The sequence below is a fragment of the Macrobrachium nipponense genome, chromosome 44 (genome assembly GCF_015104395.2).
Source record: "Macrobrachium nipponense isolate FS-2020 chromosome 44, ASM1510439v2, whole genome shotgun sequence".
Lineage (NCBI taxonomy): Eukaryota > Metazoa > Arthropoda > Malacostraca > Decapoda > Palaemonidae > Macrobrachium > Macrobrachium nipponense.
Genome location: NC_087221.1, coordinates 18,536,485 through 18,551,953, shown reverse-complemented (window position 1 = coordinate 18,551,953; position 15,469 = coordinate 18,536,485).

Here is a 15,469-nt window from a genome sequence, read left to right as displayed (position 1 = left end):
AAATGAAAAAAGAAATACAAACGATAACTATGGATATTCCATTTTTAAATGAAAATGCTGTTTTTTTCTGCTGATGTTTTGTAATGCTAACATATTTTAAATAATAAAACATTATTAGATAGTTATTTTATTCACTTAATCTATACAGATTAACATCTACTAGTAGAATAAACTATAACATGTCGGAGGAGTGTTGTAAACTGTGGGAAATTCTTACTTTCATTTTATGATTTCACTTATATTCTTAAAAGTTACTGACACTGCGGAGAAGAGAGAGAGAGAGAGAGAGAGAGAGAGAGAGAGAGAGAGAGAGGCTTGAAAGCAGTCTTCATATCCTCGTTTTGCATCATATTTTGTTTCATATTAAACGTTTCTTGACAATACGCGGAGGAAAGAAAATGGCTCTGGCTGATGTAATTAACCGGCTTGAATAACCCTTATCCCAGCTGGAATTAAATTACGCTTCAGTAATATCCTAAGAGACACCAAAGCCTACGGCAATTACTAGAGTTTTGGGCGGCGAAATTTCTTTTTCTTCCTTTCTTTCTTTTAACCACTCGTATAATAGTCATCTGGCTTTCTTAAACGGTTATTAATTACGGCAATTTTGTTTTCTAATTATCTTTTCATAATTATTTGTTCATTTGAATATTTACATTTATATCAACATGTCCTGATATTTTTGTTATTATTTCCAAAATAGGATCAACTAGGATTAAGGGTAGGCTCCACTTTGGGGGGTGCCGATCGTAAAAAATATTTGCCAAAAATACACTAATCAAGACAGGTTAATGAAATTTTCAGGCATTATTAGCACTATAATGCATATTCCCTGTGAGTTTTATCATCCTACAGGGAAAATTAATGATTTTATGAAAAAAAATGTGAAAAAACGGAAATTTCCGGCCCCTCGTACTGAAGGTTATTTGGTGATTGGTGAGAAACTACAGTCTTGAATAGAAATTCGGTCTGACAAAATGTTGGTATATCCACCTGGAACATGCACAAAAAAAATTATCAAAATAGAGCACGTAATAACAAAAAAAAGAGCAACAACTTTGTAAGTTCAGCGAAAGCCCCGCCGAAATATCAGACTATAGCTAGGAAGAAAATATTCAGGAAAAATTCAAATCTCGATTTAGGGACAAAACCTTTTGAGAGTTTGTAGTTATTATGTCACTTGATAGCCTAAAACATCTAAAAATTATATTATTTAGGACAATCAAAGAAAAAAACAACCCCCACCTTTTTTTTTTTTTTTTTTTTTTTTTTTTTTTTTTTGTTTTTTTTTTTTTTTTTTTTTTTTTTTTTTTGGAGGTGGGTCTTTTCTTTGATTGTCCTAAATAATATAATTTTTAGAGTGTTTTTAGGCTATCAAGTGACATAATAACTACAAACTCTCAAAAGGTTTTGTCCCTAAATCGAGATTTGAATTTTTCCTGAATATTTCTTCCTAGCTATAGTCTGATTTTTCGGCAGGCTTTCGCTGAACTTACGAAGTTGTTGCTCTTTTTTTTGTTATTACGTGCTTATTTACTGTTCTATTTTGATAATTTTTTTTGTACATGTTCCAGGTGGATATACCAACATTTTGTCAGACCGAATTTCTATTCAAGACTGTAGTTTCTCACCAATCACCAAATAACCTTCAGTACGAGGGGCCGAAAATTTCCGTTTTTCACATTTTTTTTCATAAAATCATTAATTTTCCCTGTAGGATGATAAAACTCACAGGGAATATGCATTATTATAGTGCTAATAATGCCTGAAAATTTCATTAGCCTGTCTTGATTAGTGTATTTTTGGCAAATATTTTTTACGATCGGCACCCCCCAAAGTGGAGCCTACCCTTAAATAACATAACGGCTAAGGCTCGATGCATAATTTCCCTTCATACATACATACATTTAAAATTTGTATTTTGAATCAGTCAATCTCAAACCAAACAACCAGGATAAAACGTTACCCTTCATCTTTCAGCACACAAAACCTCAGCCACATAAAGTGACGATATAAAATACCTTCAAATGGTATACAAAAGTAAAGGTTACCCGAGGCCATCTCTCTTTTGGCTGAAACGTGAGGTTTGCCGGAAGGAAAGGCTCAACAATAGTAATATCTCAATAGGAGATGCTTTCAATATTTTTGCCTAAAGCCTCACTTCTTAGTGTATTTGCCTTATTTCACTTTATTTACCTTATTTGTGTTTATTTATCTCATTTTTTTACCATTTTTTCTCTGTTAAGTATATCTTAGTTTAACCAGACCACTGAGCTGATTAACAGCTCTCCTATGGCTGGCCCGAAGGATTAGATATTTTTACGTGGCTAGGAACCAATTAGTTACTAAGCAAGGGAACCCATAGCTTACTGTGGGCTCCGAACCACATTATATCGAGAAATGAATTTCTAATCACCAGAAATAAATTCCTCTGATTCCGCGTTGGCAGAGCAGGGAAGCGGACTCGGACTACCTAATCGGTATACGAGCACGTAACTCACTCATCCAAAAAGGAACTATTTCTCTGTTAATACTTTATCCTTTATCTTCCAAAATCCTTCTGTACTGGGATGCTTTCCCTTAGCTTGGCTTGTAATAATGAGAAGCATCATTATTATAATGAATTAGGATTAAGAAAGAAATGACAGCAGTTATTGCGGGTTATCCTGGTATTAACGCGATGTGATTCTAACCAGACTGAAATCTTTTCCTCCAGCCTCTTTTGCATTTTTGTTGACTTTATATCACAACTTGGTGTGCGTATTATATTTATCAGTACTGCAGTTTTTTATGGTGTATTCTCAGGTCTCCTTAATATGCATAGGGCTGGGGAACAACACACGATGCTCATGGGAGTGGTTATGATACGAAAAAATAATTTCCTTTTACTACCTATACTGTACACACAGACAATTATATTAGAATATCATTATCTAGAATGATTCGTTTCTTTGTATTCCTTCTTCAAGAAAGAATAGAATTAACTGTACGCCATCTAATAAAATTAGTCAAAACAATGGGCAGTGAAAAATATGAACAGAAATTTACCATAAACTAAACACTAATGCAATTTTCTGGATTTTTATGGTTTGTGGAAGGCTACCAATGAACTTTATAAAACAAAAAAGCAAAATGTGCTTTATGTAAAAATAATTTAGCATTTTCTCTTTAAGGAACATAACCAATTCATAGGACTTCGTTTGGCCCAGAAGAAAATTTACAAATCTTATCTAGATCTAGAACTGTGAAACTTTCTTATAAAATAGTGTGAGTAGTGTAATAAGATAGATATCTCTCTCCCTCGTTTACCAGGATTTGAAAGCAAAATCTAAATAAAATACAAAATGAATATAATACCTGAGAAAATGCCACTATGCTTAATCAGCAGTCACGTCTGATAGAGGGACTTCTTCTTCCAAGTAAAAGTGTAAGACGGGGAAAGGTACTTCTCCTTGGCAAATGGAACAGTCACTAATTATTATCGTTCGCAACAAACATCTTTCCTGTTCGCTGGTCCGGCCAAACATGAAAGCATTTTCCGCCAATTCACGTCCTTTGTAGATTCATTTTGTCGAAGTCATAATTCAATCTTTGACTAATTGCTTGGTCTTGAAAGTTGATACACACACACACACACACACACACACACACACACACACATATATATACATATATATATATATTATATATATATATATATATATATATATATATGGATACATATTGTATTTTTGCTTTTTCTACCTATTTATTTCTGTCACATAATAATACAATTTCCTATTTTTTTAAAGGACAAGAATCTTGATGTACACCTACGTCTGAGAGTGACGTAATCAATGTCCTCTGTTTTGACATTCTTGGGAAAAGGACTTTTTACCAGTAAGATCTCATTTTCTGGAAAAAAATCAAACCCGTATTTTCTTTAACTTGTATACGATTCGTTTAGATATAGCATTTTGAATTAGAAGCATATCTGTTGTAATCCATATATTTTTTTACTAATTCTCTTTTTCATATCTACTCTTATCCATATTTATAGCTATTGATAGATTTTCTTTTACTGCGTTGTATTCAACTTGTTTATAGCAAAATGAAATATATATTACTTATTACTTAACCTGTTTATAACAAAACAAAATATATACTTATATGGATATTAAAGATGTCCTGGAAACGTATTCAACTCGCACTTGCCCTTAGTTACCATAGTAACGAGTTTGTTTTAACGTTTAGCCAACAGGTGGCAGCACCTATTCTACCAGAGAACAAAACATTTCACAAAACTGGAGAGCGAAATTAGATATAAGTTTCACAAGTTGTGGGTTTTTCTCTTGCAATGTTTTGGGAAGTAGTTTCGCTTCTAATTGGATCTCATTGGAAATGTTTTCGGGAAAGATTTTCATTTTTCTCCAGGCCATTCTGCGAAAGTGGTTACGGGAGGAGAACTTACGTTTTCCATTTTTGCTCTTAGATAAAATGTGTTAAAGTACGATGTCATTTTCCTTTAGCTCCTCCATCGTTTCAAAATTCGATGACGGCGAGACAGGGAGGGGTGGGGGAGTGGGGCGGTTTGAGAGCGATGCTAAGGAGGGCGTGGAAAAACGAGATGTTCCACGATATATTTAAAAACATGATGATCCACAATAAGTCAGATTAGGATTGCTAGACTTGAGGGTACCTCAACTTCAACGACTCCCTTAAAATTTTATTCCAAATAAAATTAATTGAAATCTCGTTATCTTCCACCATCAGGTGTTCAATCGCAGAATTAAACATTACGTTAAAGATGAAGATTTATCTTAAGTTATCTGCATCTATCTTTGGAGAAGTTATCTTAAAGCATCTAAACAATAGTACATTTTCCAAAAATTTCTGATGAAAATGTAAATGAATTTCATTGATTAATATGATTTGATTTTTCTGAAAACTTGTTCATTACTTTTGTAAGCTAATTGCGAATAAAATACTTTCGGGTAACAACTGTATTTTCAGAACTTTTGGTAGATACTTTTTGGTCGTCAAAACTTTCAAATTTAAAACTGCTATACATCACGATGACGTACAAACGAAAGGTAGTAAATTCTTTGTTGCGAAAGTGATTAGGCTTTGGGTCTGAAGTACGACGAAAAAGAGAAAAAGTTCTTTATTACAATTCCTAACTTGATTTTCACGAATTTCAGTGTAAATGTAACTCAAAGTATTAGACATATAACTAACGAGTTCATTGCATGACTCCTCTGTTTCCGCTATATTTTACCCTTGAATGTCATTTTGTTTTAATGTGACTTAACTCCATCTTCAAAGAAGCCAATTCTGAATTTCGTTACCTTCCTACAAGACTGACTTCAGAATTTAAAAGTCAGTCACAGAGGTCGTTGGAAGGGTCGTTATGTGTAAAGGAAAAACGGGTCTTTTGTATGCCTGACAAATAAAGAAAATATGCCGAAGAAATAATCTCTGCGTACGATTTAGGATTTTAAAATTTACACGTAACCACCGAAATGAAATCAGGTAGTCAAAGTCTTCCTCCTGACGGAGGCGAAGAAGGCGGCAAAGGGAAAAGAAAGGCTGAGAGACGTCCCCGTCCTCTGGGGTCAAAGTTTCATCACAACCCATGAATGAGATTATCCCGACTTTTCTGAGGGAGGCGAAAACTAAAATATGCTTGTTACTATGAAGAAATGGGACGACCTGAAGGAGCGATAATGCAGGTTCAAGTATCATACACGCACATTCATACACATGCAAACGCCAGACATTATAAAATAAACGAACTAAATTACTATCTGCATAATCGTTATTTCCCCTGTACCGATGTATTAGTTGTATTCAAAACCACTCGTGTCATGTTTCTTATCATTATATTCGCTACTTCATCCGGTGCTCGGTACCTGCCTTTACATTTTGTTTACTCAAGTGTAAATCCTGACTTCTTATTATCTACCTCTTCTTTATCTATTTTTTACGTTTCTACTCATGACAACAGCGATTTATTGTCTGAACAAAATGACAGAAAAATTCAGACGGATTTAGTCTTGTTACCGTCTGCTTCTAGAACCAATACTAACTATAACTCGTGCATGGTCGATTTGAATCACTGACCCTGAAGCGTTGGTCTGCTGTCTAAGTGGCCAGTGGTTCAAATTCCTATGGAGGATGTTACTAATAGCATATACTTTTAAGAGATATAATTGCGATATAATTGCTTATAGCGTGCTTTTTTAATCTTTTGTACTTAGCTGAACTTGAAGTCACTATGAACCATCCACGGTCTATACTCTATATCGATAAAATCCTCGGGTACGAACCTCAGTTTAATAAGCAATTAGCAGAACAGTAACTGTTTAACGTTGTGTATCCAGAGTTTACCAAACATTTACAACTCATTTCAAGGCACGTTAGAGTTATGGACGTGTTACAATAAAATTACTACTAAAGATTATTACTTATTCATAACTTTTCAGTGCTTTTGGTATAAAACCTTATAAACATACACGTACAAATATATATGTTGTGTATAAATATATACACAACATATATATGTGTGTGTGTTTGTATACATATGAAAGTGCTATATAAGTTTGAGTGCTCCGTGAATCCATATTTAAGACCTAATTTCCACAACCTTAAACAGGATAATTGAAATATCGAACAACCGTTGACAATTGAGAAACGACTTCTTAAACCACCAATTATCATTTCACAAAAGTTCTCTCCTTATGAGAAGCTGCTTGTTGTCCAAGAAGTTTACTATCTAAAATTTAATCTACGGAAGGCGTGTAATCATGACGTAACCAGACATTAAAAAGTCTCTTGTTCTAAGCCAGAAAATATTCTCTGATCTCCCTTCGATCACGTTAATGACGACGAATTTCAAGCAAAACCTTAGGACCGTTCATTTTATTTTTTTATTTGATACTCTATGTTTTTATTTATATATAACAAACGTATTTAGTTTTATTCAGATTTTCCAAAACAGAAAACAATAGTACTTTCTTTCGATTAGGGTCTCTAAATGCAAATACTTTCCCTCCCCTTTTAAAATGAAAATGAGTTTCCAATCCTGAGTGTGGTAGCCATCAAGTTTGCCGAGGCGAGAATCCAATAAAACTCTAAATGGATTCCAACACCTCACATCAGATCCAGAGAGAGAATTCAATTGCCCGCGATGATCCCTATGCAGAACTCTGGAAGACCCCGACCATTTCACCGGGCTTCCCCGAGCAAGGGTCCTCCGACGAATCACCATATTTAGACATTGTCCCTGATCATCTCCCCTGGTCCTCCTGCCCCTCCCTTCCAGCCCCTTCCAGACCCCCTTCCAGCACTTGGGCGAGGCCGAGGCAGCAGAAGCAGCGTCTCATCTGCATTCCTTTCAATCAAAGGCAGAGCCACCCTCGCCGCTTCAAAAGCAGCAGAGTGGATGACACAAGCTCACTTAAATCTATTATCCGTGCAACTATTACCGAAGCTCTCAGAGGTTAAGCCGCGACCCCAGCCTAATTGATGGAAAGATGGAGGGCCCTGGAAGGTGACACTGGACAGAGCTGGAGCCATCCCTTCTCTTCCTCCACTGGGTATGACAGGAGTCTTTGTTGCGGTGAGGATTCACAGTGACTGCCAAATCTCATATTAGGTTCAAACGTGTGGAATTGTCAGCGAGTGTCTGTCGTCTGTCATACATCACGTCGATAACAATAATTCTTTTCGGGATGTCTGGTAAAATAGGATTACACTGAAACTGCCATGAGCTTTCATACATGCGGTCTCGGTCTATATCATGAAATTGCATTCAGTGGTGTTTTGCGGAAATGCATTAATACATGTAAAGGACGAACCGTCTCTGAAGTCTTAAGAAAATGTTTATAAAGAATCTGCTGCAGTTCTGAAATTGTACCAGATTTGTATAGATATATCTATGAGGATGGGTAATGTAATGAATAACATTTGCCACAAAACCGGGAAGAGTATATTTTCATGCACAGTTTTGAGACATCACGTCTCATATTAAATAGAAACTAATGAAACAGCCAGACGAAGTTAAATAAAAAGGAGGCTTAGACTCCCTTCCTCTGTTTGCAGCTCTTCATACACAAATGCGTAAACACATACATGATATCATTCGTTAGAAGTCTAGAATTTACCCCCCGGTTGTAACACCCCGTCTCAACCCCCCCCCCCTGCCCCCCCCCCCCCCCCCCCCCCCACCCCCGCCCCCCACGCCCCAGATTACATTTACTTTGCACTTGGTCCTCTCTCTCAGCTGCAGAAACCCGATTATCCAATTCTATCCCTTAAATGATAAACGACATTATTTTGAGAAATGGCCTTTTCCTCACACTCATATCAAGAAAAATACGAGGACCCTCTGGCCTATAAATTCCGTAAGCTGGGAGGTGACACTCTCGTGCAAGTTAAAGTTTGATCTCATTTTTACTTTCCTTTTCGTTTTAAATCGTTTTGATGCAGCAAAACGTATTACGTACAAAGTTCTTAGATTTTTTTCGCAAATACATATTTTTGTTTACTTAATGATGTAGAAGACCATCTTCATTTTTCTTTCCGCTCTACTTTTTATCCTTGAACATTATTGCCAGTCTTTATCCCAGAGTTAGCTCCATGAACGAAGAGAAAGAGTGAAATTAGATCAGAAACCAGAAGTAAAATGAAAACAAACTTTACAAGGTTCCCTTGTTGTTTGAATTTCCCGCTGGCCATTAGCACCCGTTAAACAGTCAAGGAAAAGATGGCGAGTTATAAGAATTCCCAAAATACATCTTAAAACACTTTTCTGATGTTTGAGTTTCACACTGGTCACGAACGCCCGTAAAAGTGTCCAGATTCTGTAAGGTTTTCAAATGCAGCGATCTATAAAATGGCACCAAAACACATTCCCCGAAACAGCTATCATTTTAAAGTTTCACACTGGTCATGAACACCCGTCAGATAGCCCGGAATCCGCTGGGATCTAAAAGATGACGATTCATAAAGGAATTCCAGATAAATAAGGACGTCTTAGGATCCTTGGAAGGACTCCATCGGAGAGCAACCACAATTTTTCATTCGCATGTTAAATGCGCGCGATATTTGTCTTTCTTTTCGCCTGCCGCCAATGAAAAATGACTTTCTGGAAAGTAAGGGAAGTGGCATCCCGGCTTCATTTCGAAAAATGGAAGGAAATGTATATTCTCTGTTTAGGGATTTTTATATCTTTGCTCCTTTTCGCGGTAAATGAAATCATCTATCATATGAAATCAATCGAAGAATTATGGAACAAGGTTGAATTGTTTATCGTATTAAATGAATCAGAAACATTATACAAAAATCAAGTTTCTTTGAGCTTGTAGTAAAAGGATTTAATTCGTCAAATCGAATCGGTCGAAGAATAAGGCAAAGGTACGTCATCAATTGAAATTTGAAATCACAACGCATGTCATTCATAGCTCTAAGTTCACGTACCAAGAGAACGCCAGAATAGAAACGAAAGGAAACTCAAGAAACTGAACATAATGAATTGACAAGATAAGAATAACGTTAACGGAGAATATTAAATTGCAATATAAAGATACGTCCAGTGTAACAAAACTACCGCACGTGTAAAGAGAACGGAACAGATGACAGATACGAAGGTGGGGTGATGGCACCGGGTTTGCTTGATGAAATTTAGATAAGGAAAAGGGAGAACAAAACACGCTAGTAATAAAAGAGAAATAAGGGAAGGGGACAGACGCCTCTCTCTCTCTCTCTCTCTCTCTCTCTCCTCTGTGTGCGTGTGTGTGTCCGTGTGCGTGTATGTGTGTGTGCTTGATGGTGAGTATGCGACAGTGGTTCCAAATAGTAATTACTAGCGAAGCAAACAAAATTTCCCCTTATTCATCGAAGCCATTATTCTCTCTCTCTCTCTCTCTCTCTCTCTCTCTCTCTCTCTCTCTTTAACTGTTATGTGGATGGAATATTCTTCAGTGACTACTGGCAGCAAACATTTAACTACCAATATATGACACAGGAAATCTAACTTATTTCATAGAAGCTCTCTCTCTCTCTCTCTCTCTCTCTCTCTCTTTGAATTCCTTTTTGGAGCTAGATTCATGTTTTTTCCCACATGGCACCCATTGAAAACGCAAAAGCAGTAAAAATGATTTCTTGTCCCTCCCCGCTCTAACAGGAATTCTGGAACGTTAGTTTTCAATGTTCACATCTCATTTTTTTCTATTTATGGAAATTCTAATAAAGTATGTAATAAACATTGTATATGAAAGTGCTCCTAATGTTTAAGGATGATTTTCTTTCCAACGATCATAGAAAATATAAGGTCTAGGAATAACTATTCAAGCAATTGCACTGACTGCTGATTGCAACTTTTCACTATAATATTTTGACAGCTGATTTTTCTCCAACGAAAAGAATGTTTTATCCAGGAGCATGCAAACGAGGTTCAGTCTGCAGGAAAGTAATTGTGTTATCCTGCGAGCTATTTAACCATTTTTCTATTGATATTTCTGTCTTTCACGGACTGGTTAATATTCGAGGCAAAAATGATAATCTTGGGTTTTTGATGCACTATTTGAAGGATTGACTTTACGAGCAGTTTGCTTGTTAGAGAATTTAGGAACAGAACAAAATATATGCAGTACTTCTTTGCCGACAGCACTCTAAGAATGTAAGGTAAGATTGCTTTTGCACTGATGCGTACAAAGCTGTGGGTCTCTCTCGTTAAATATTTACCCTCTACGGCCTCCCCTATAGTACTTAAGATTTTGGTTTGGTCTGTTCGCTCTTCGTCTAGTTGCTTGTTTGCTTTTTGCATTACACAAATTTTATGTATGCATATATATATATATATATATATATATATAATATATATATATATATATATATATATATATACAGGATGTAACAAGAGTTTATGCAAATGTTTCGGAAAATGAAAGAAAAGGTCATTCTAAGCAGGGCTTCGCTTATCGGTGAGGCGAATTTTTAAATTATCTAGTTTTCCTTATCTCTGCTCTCGGCCAACATGGCATATGTGATGCCTGAGTAATCAGGGATTAGGGGATGGGGGTGAGGGGGTATGTTGATGAAGTGCATTAGGCAACTGAATTGCTAGTCTTTCAATTATGAGTTTTTTCTCACAGGTTTTTGAATAGTGTAACATTACAGTCCCTTCAATTAGTCTCTGAACAGACTTCACTGTAATCTAATTTTAATGATTAGCTTTACGTATCAAGAAAGTAGTGTGAATGTCACATAATTGTTGAATCAGGAGTCAGGACTAGGCCTATGCTGAATGAGTGATAATGATAGTAATCATGATGACGAGGGAATCCAGGTAGGGAAGTTACTGCACTACGAACAATGTCAGCTTTTTTACCTCTTTCGATTACTGCATGAATATACGAAGTATCTTTTTCGGGAAAGACTGAAGAAAGAAAATTTTCCATAATGTTCCCATTCTTTTTCATCTAACAGAGACGAAAGAATTTTCTGAGGTGGGGTTTCCCTTCGACTGGTGTGTGATGAACACTTTTGATGGAGAACAAGAGATTTTTGAAAATGCGTTTTAAGTCTTTGATCGGTGTTTAATGAATAGGCCTATCTTTGATGGAGGAGAGATTCCATTCTTTCCTTTATCGGATTCCAGTGAATACCATTGACGGAAAGGGAGAAGGTTTCAATAATACTTGCATTTTTCCCTTTTATTCAGTATCTAAAGGATATACGTGATTTAGAAGCATTTTATTCACATTGGCCTAATCGCCGATTTCCTTTTTGTTTTTATAACAGTGGAGTTCATTGTTGCAAAATCCATAAATAAACATCATATCTGCATATTCCACATTACTGGAACGGTGAAACATTGTCTCCAGATTTCTTGCTCACAAAATGAGTAAGGAATCTGGCAAATGTAACCTGAACACGCTCTTGGCGGAAAAGCGAGGCAGTTTAGAGTAAAAAGTGAAGTGATTAGCTCCATCGCTCTCCCCATAGACATACTCCAACATCCCGTGCGCGCCATCTTACTTGGCCATCTAATGATAATGGTTATTTTAGACATTCACCTCACTGACAAACGAAGCCTTAAAATGCATGTTTAAAGAACATTTTCTCCTCAGAATGACATTTTCTTTCTTTTCACCAAATATTTGCATAAACTCGTGTTACACCCTGTATATATATTATATATATATATATATATATATATATATATATATATATATATATATATATATATATATATATATATATATATATATATCATTCGAGCCATAAATGTCCTTTAATATCTAATTCGCTCTACCTCGGAATTGATATATTTTCATATATGTACCGAAGGGAGAATTTTTTTAGTGATAATAATTATCAACTAAAAAAAACAACCCTACGGTACATATATGAAAATATATCAATTCCGAGGCAGAGCGAATTAGATATTAAAGGACATTTGTAGCTCGAATGATTTATATGAATCACGGTGATGTGATAAGTTTTCATATATTATATATAGATATATATTATCTATAAAGAAATTAATATATATATTATTATATATATATTATATATAATATAACATATATATATATATATATATATAATAGACATATATATTATTATAATATATAATAATATAAGATACCATATTATACATACATTACTATATATTTAATTATATATATATATATATTAGATAATATCATATATCATATAATTATATTAAATATACATACACTGTTTTCGCTACTCCTGTTTTATCATATTTCTTTTTCATAAAAAAAGTTTCATCTGATGCTCGTGTCTCGTTAACAAGTGCAGGATGCGGCCAATTATTTTACCTGTTAAAATGACAAACATCATTTACCTTTTCCCCATCCTTTTGTTGTATCTCTGTGCTATACCTGTTTACCCGTATTTTCAGCAAATCTGGACGCCAGATTTCAGTCCAATTTTTGTTAACACTTTTTGAACGAAGTGAACTTCCAGCAAGGGAGACTTCACAATTATTTCTCTATTTCAATTTTAGATCCATGAAGCAACTCGGTTTGAGGATCCACTGAATATCTTATTTAGAAGCAAACTTCACGTCGAAGTCATAGTAAAGGCTTCCAGAAATTCTTGTTTGCAGTTTTATTTATTCATTTATCTTTTTTTTTTCCTTTTTTTTTTCCATGAATCTACAAAACAGGAGTTACTTTGCCCGTTGAAGGTTTATTCATTTATCTTTTTTTTTTCCAGGAATCTACACCGGAGTTACTTTGCCCGTTGAAGTTTATCATTATGTCTCTGGCAAATGTGATATCATCCATATGGGATGTTCTTGGCTGCTAAGTTTGAAAAGATTCCCTCTCACTGACTATGCGTGTGTGACACTTTGGAAAGTTGACAACAATACATGTTTCACTATTTCCAGGCACTGTAACCGTGTAAAAACAAAAGATAATGAATTAACTGAAGAGCTTGGGGAAGATTCATCTTTTAAGTAACAGGAACAAAGACAGATACACGTTTATATACAAACATGAATAGTGTACGTAGTATATAAGTGTGCATGCAGTTGCAAGTTTCATTGACAAATACCTCCATATTGCATAGAAGATCATTTGAATATTTCTATCCCTTTTCGAAACTCGAGCAGACATTTGCGTTGTACCATCCGTCCTGTTAACTTTACCAGAGAATTGTTGACATGGTAGTCAGTCGATTGTGGTTGATCGTAACACTATAGAAAAGGGTATGGGGCCAGCAACCGTATCCCAAAATAATACCCGAGAACTGGAAAGCAACCTCTGCTCTCAAGTGTTGCTGATTGATATCTGACATAACAATTAGTATCAAAATACTCATTAGTACTTTTGCTTCTTTTCCAATTGCAATGAAAATCCTGCGCTAAACAGTTATTTGAGCATTTAAACAGCATGAAAGCAAAGTCTCTTTCTTAATTGTCAAAAACGAAGATAATTAGGTTCCAACCCTTTCCTTTCCTCACCTACAGATATGCTTTTAAACTCTCAATTCGAGTGTATGCCTATCGTAAAATCATTTCCATTTAATTGATCGTGGTTATGTTTCCAACATCTTTGTTTGTATCTTCTTGTTAATTTTCATTTTGTAAGTGATAGTTGCAGGAGAATCTAAATAAAAGATAATATACTGTCACTTACTACAACATTCAAAACGTGGTTTAAAATTCTTGATAACCTAATGCACTCGGATAAAGCACTCGACATTAGATCATATTTTCCTCCATCAACTAAATTGTCAAGCGCTTTTATTTTTTTATCTTAAATCACAGACAATCTTTTATGACTTATGATATTTACATACCATTAACAACATGTGCGTCAATGTTTCATGCTCTCACTTTCTAAAATATTTCCTTTGTCAGCATAATTATATTTGCGCACCTGTTACAAAATGCATTACATTGTATATCATTGAAGTGTTCTAGCTTGTTATTGAAATAAAAAATAAATGAAAACACCTAATCACAGTTGCATTGACAAGATTTTTCTCAGAGTAATATGAAACAAAATGATATTTTATTTATATAATGTATTCAACACTTAACGAATAATATTTAAATATTCACGCATGCTATGAAGGAGCATTTCATTTTGAAATGAGTAATGAGCATATTTGAATGTCTTTGACGGCTTTAAAAGAGCGTAAAGAATTTATGAATTTTATATAAATTTCACATGAAAATACATATTTCATTCAAACATTCATCTGTATTATATATCATATATACATAAATATATATATTAGATATTTAAATATATATTAATGTGTGATAACGTTTTGGTAACTAATTCAGCATCTTCAGTTTCTCACTTTATCCTTAACACTGAAATCATGAAAGTACAAAAAACGTTTTCTGCCCTTCATTTATTGTTTTTCCTTATATTTACTTCAGAAATGTATAATATGAATATAAATATAGATTATATATATATATATATATATATATATATATATATATATATATATATATATATATATATATATATAAATGTAATAGCCACAATGCCCTCTTAACTTCTCGAATTCTCTGCGCTTATTTGGATACAAAGCTTCGAGATCCAACTTCAAAGAGATATGAAAGAAAGCATGATGTCCGGTAGCGGGAAACGAACCCGCGAATCTATAATCATGACGAGGTCACTAGCTTTGTAGCGACAAGCGTATCTAAAAAGAGCAAAGAATTCGAGAAGTTAAGAGGGCATTGTGGCTAATACATTTACATATGCATACATACATACATACAGACATACACACATATATATATATATGTATATATATATGTGTGAGTGTATATATATATATATATATATATATATATATATATATATATATATATATATATATATATACATATATATTTAAGGGAAAGAATTTGTAACGAGTACTTCAGTTATCTGCGTGCGAGGACAGTAAATGGTGAAGAGAAAGACAGTGTAGAGATAAGTCAAGA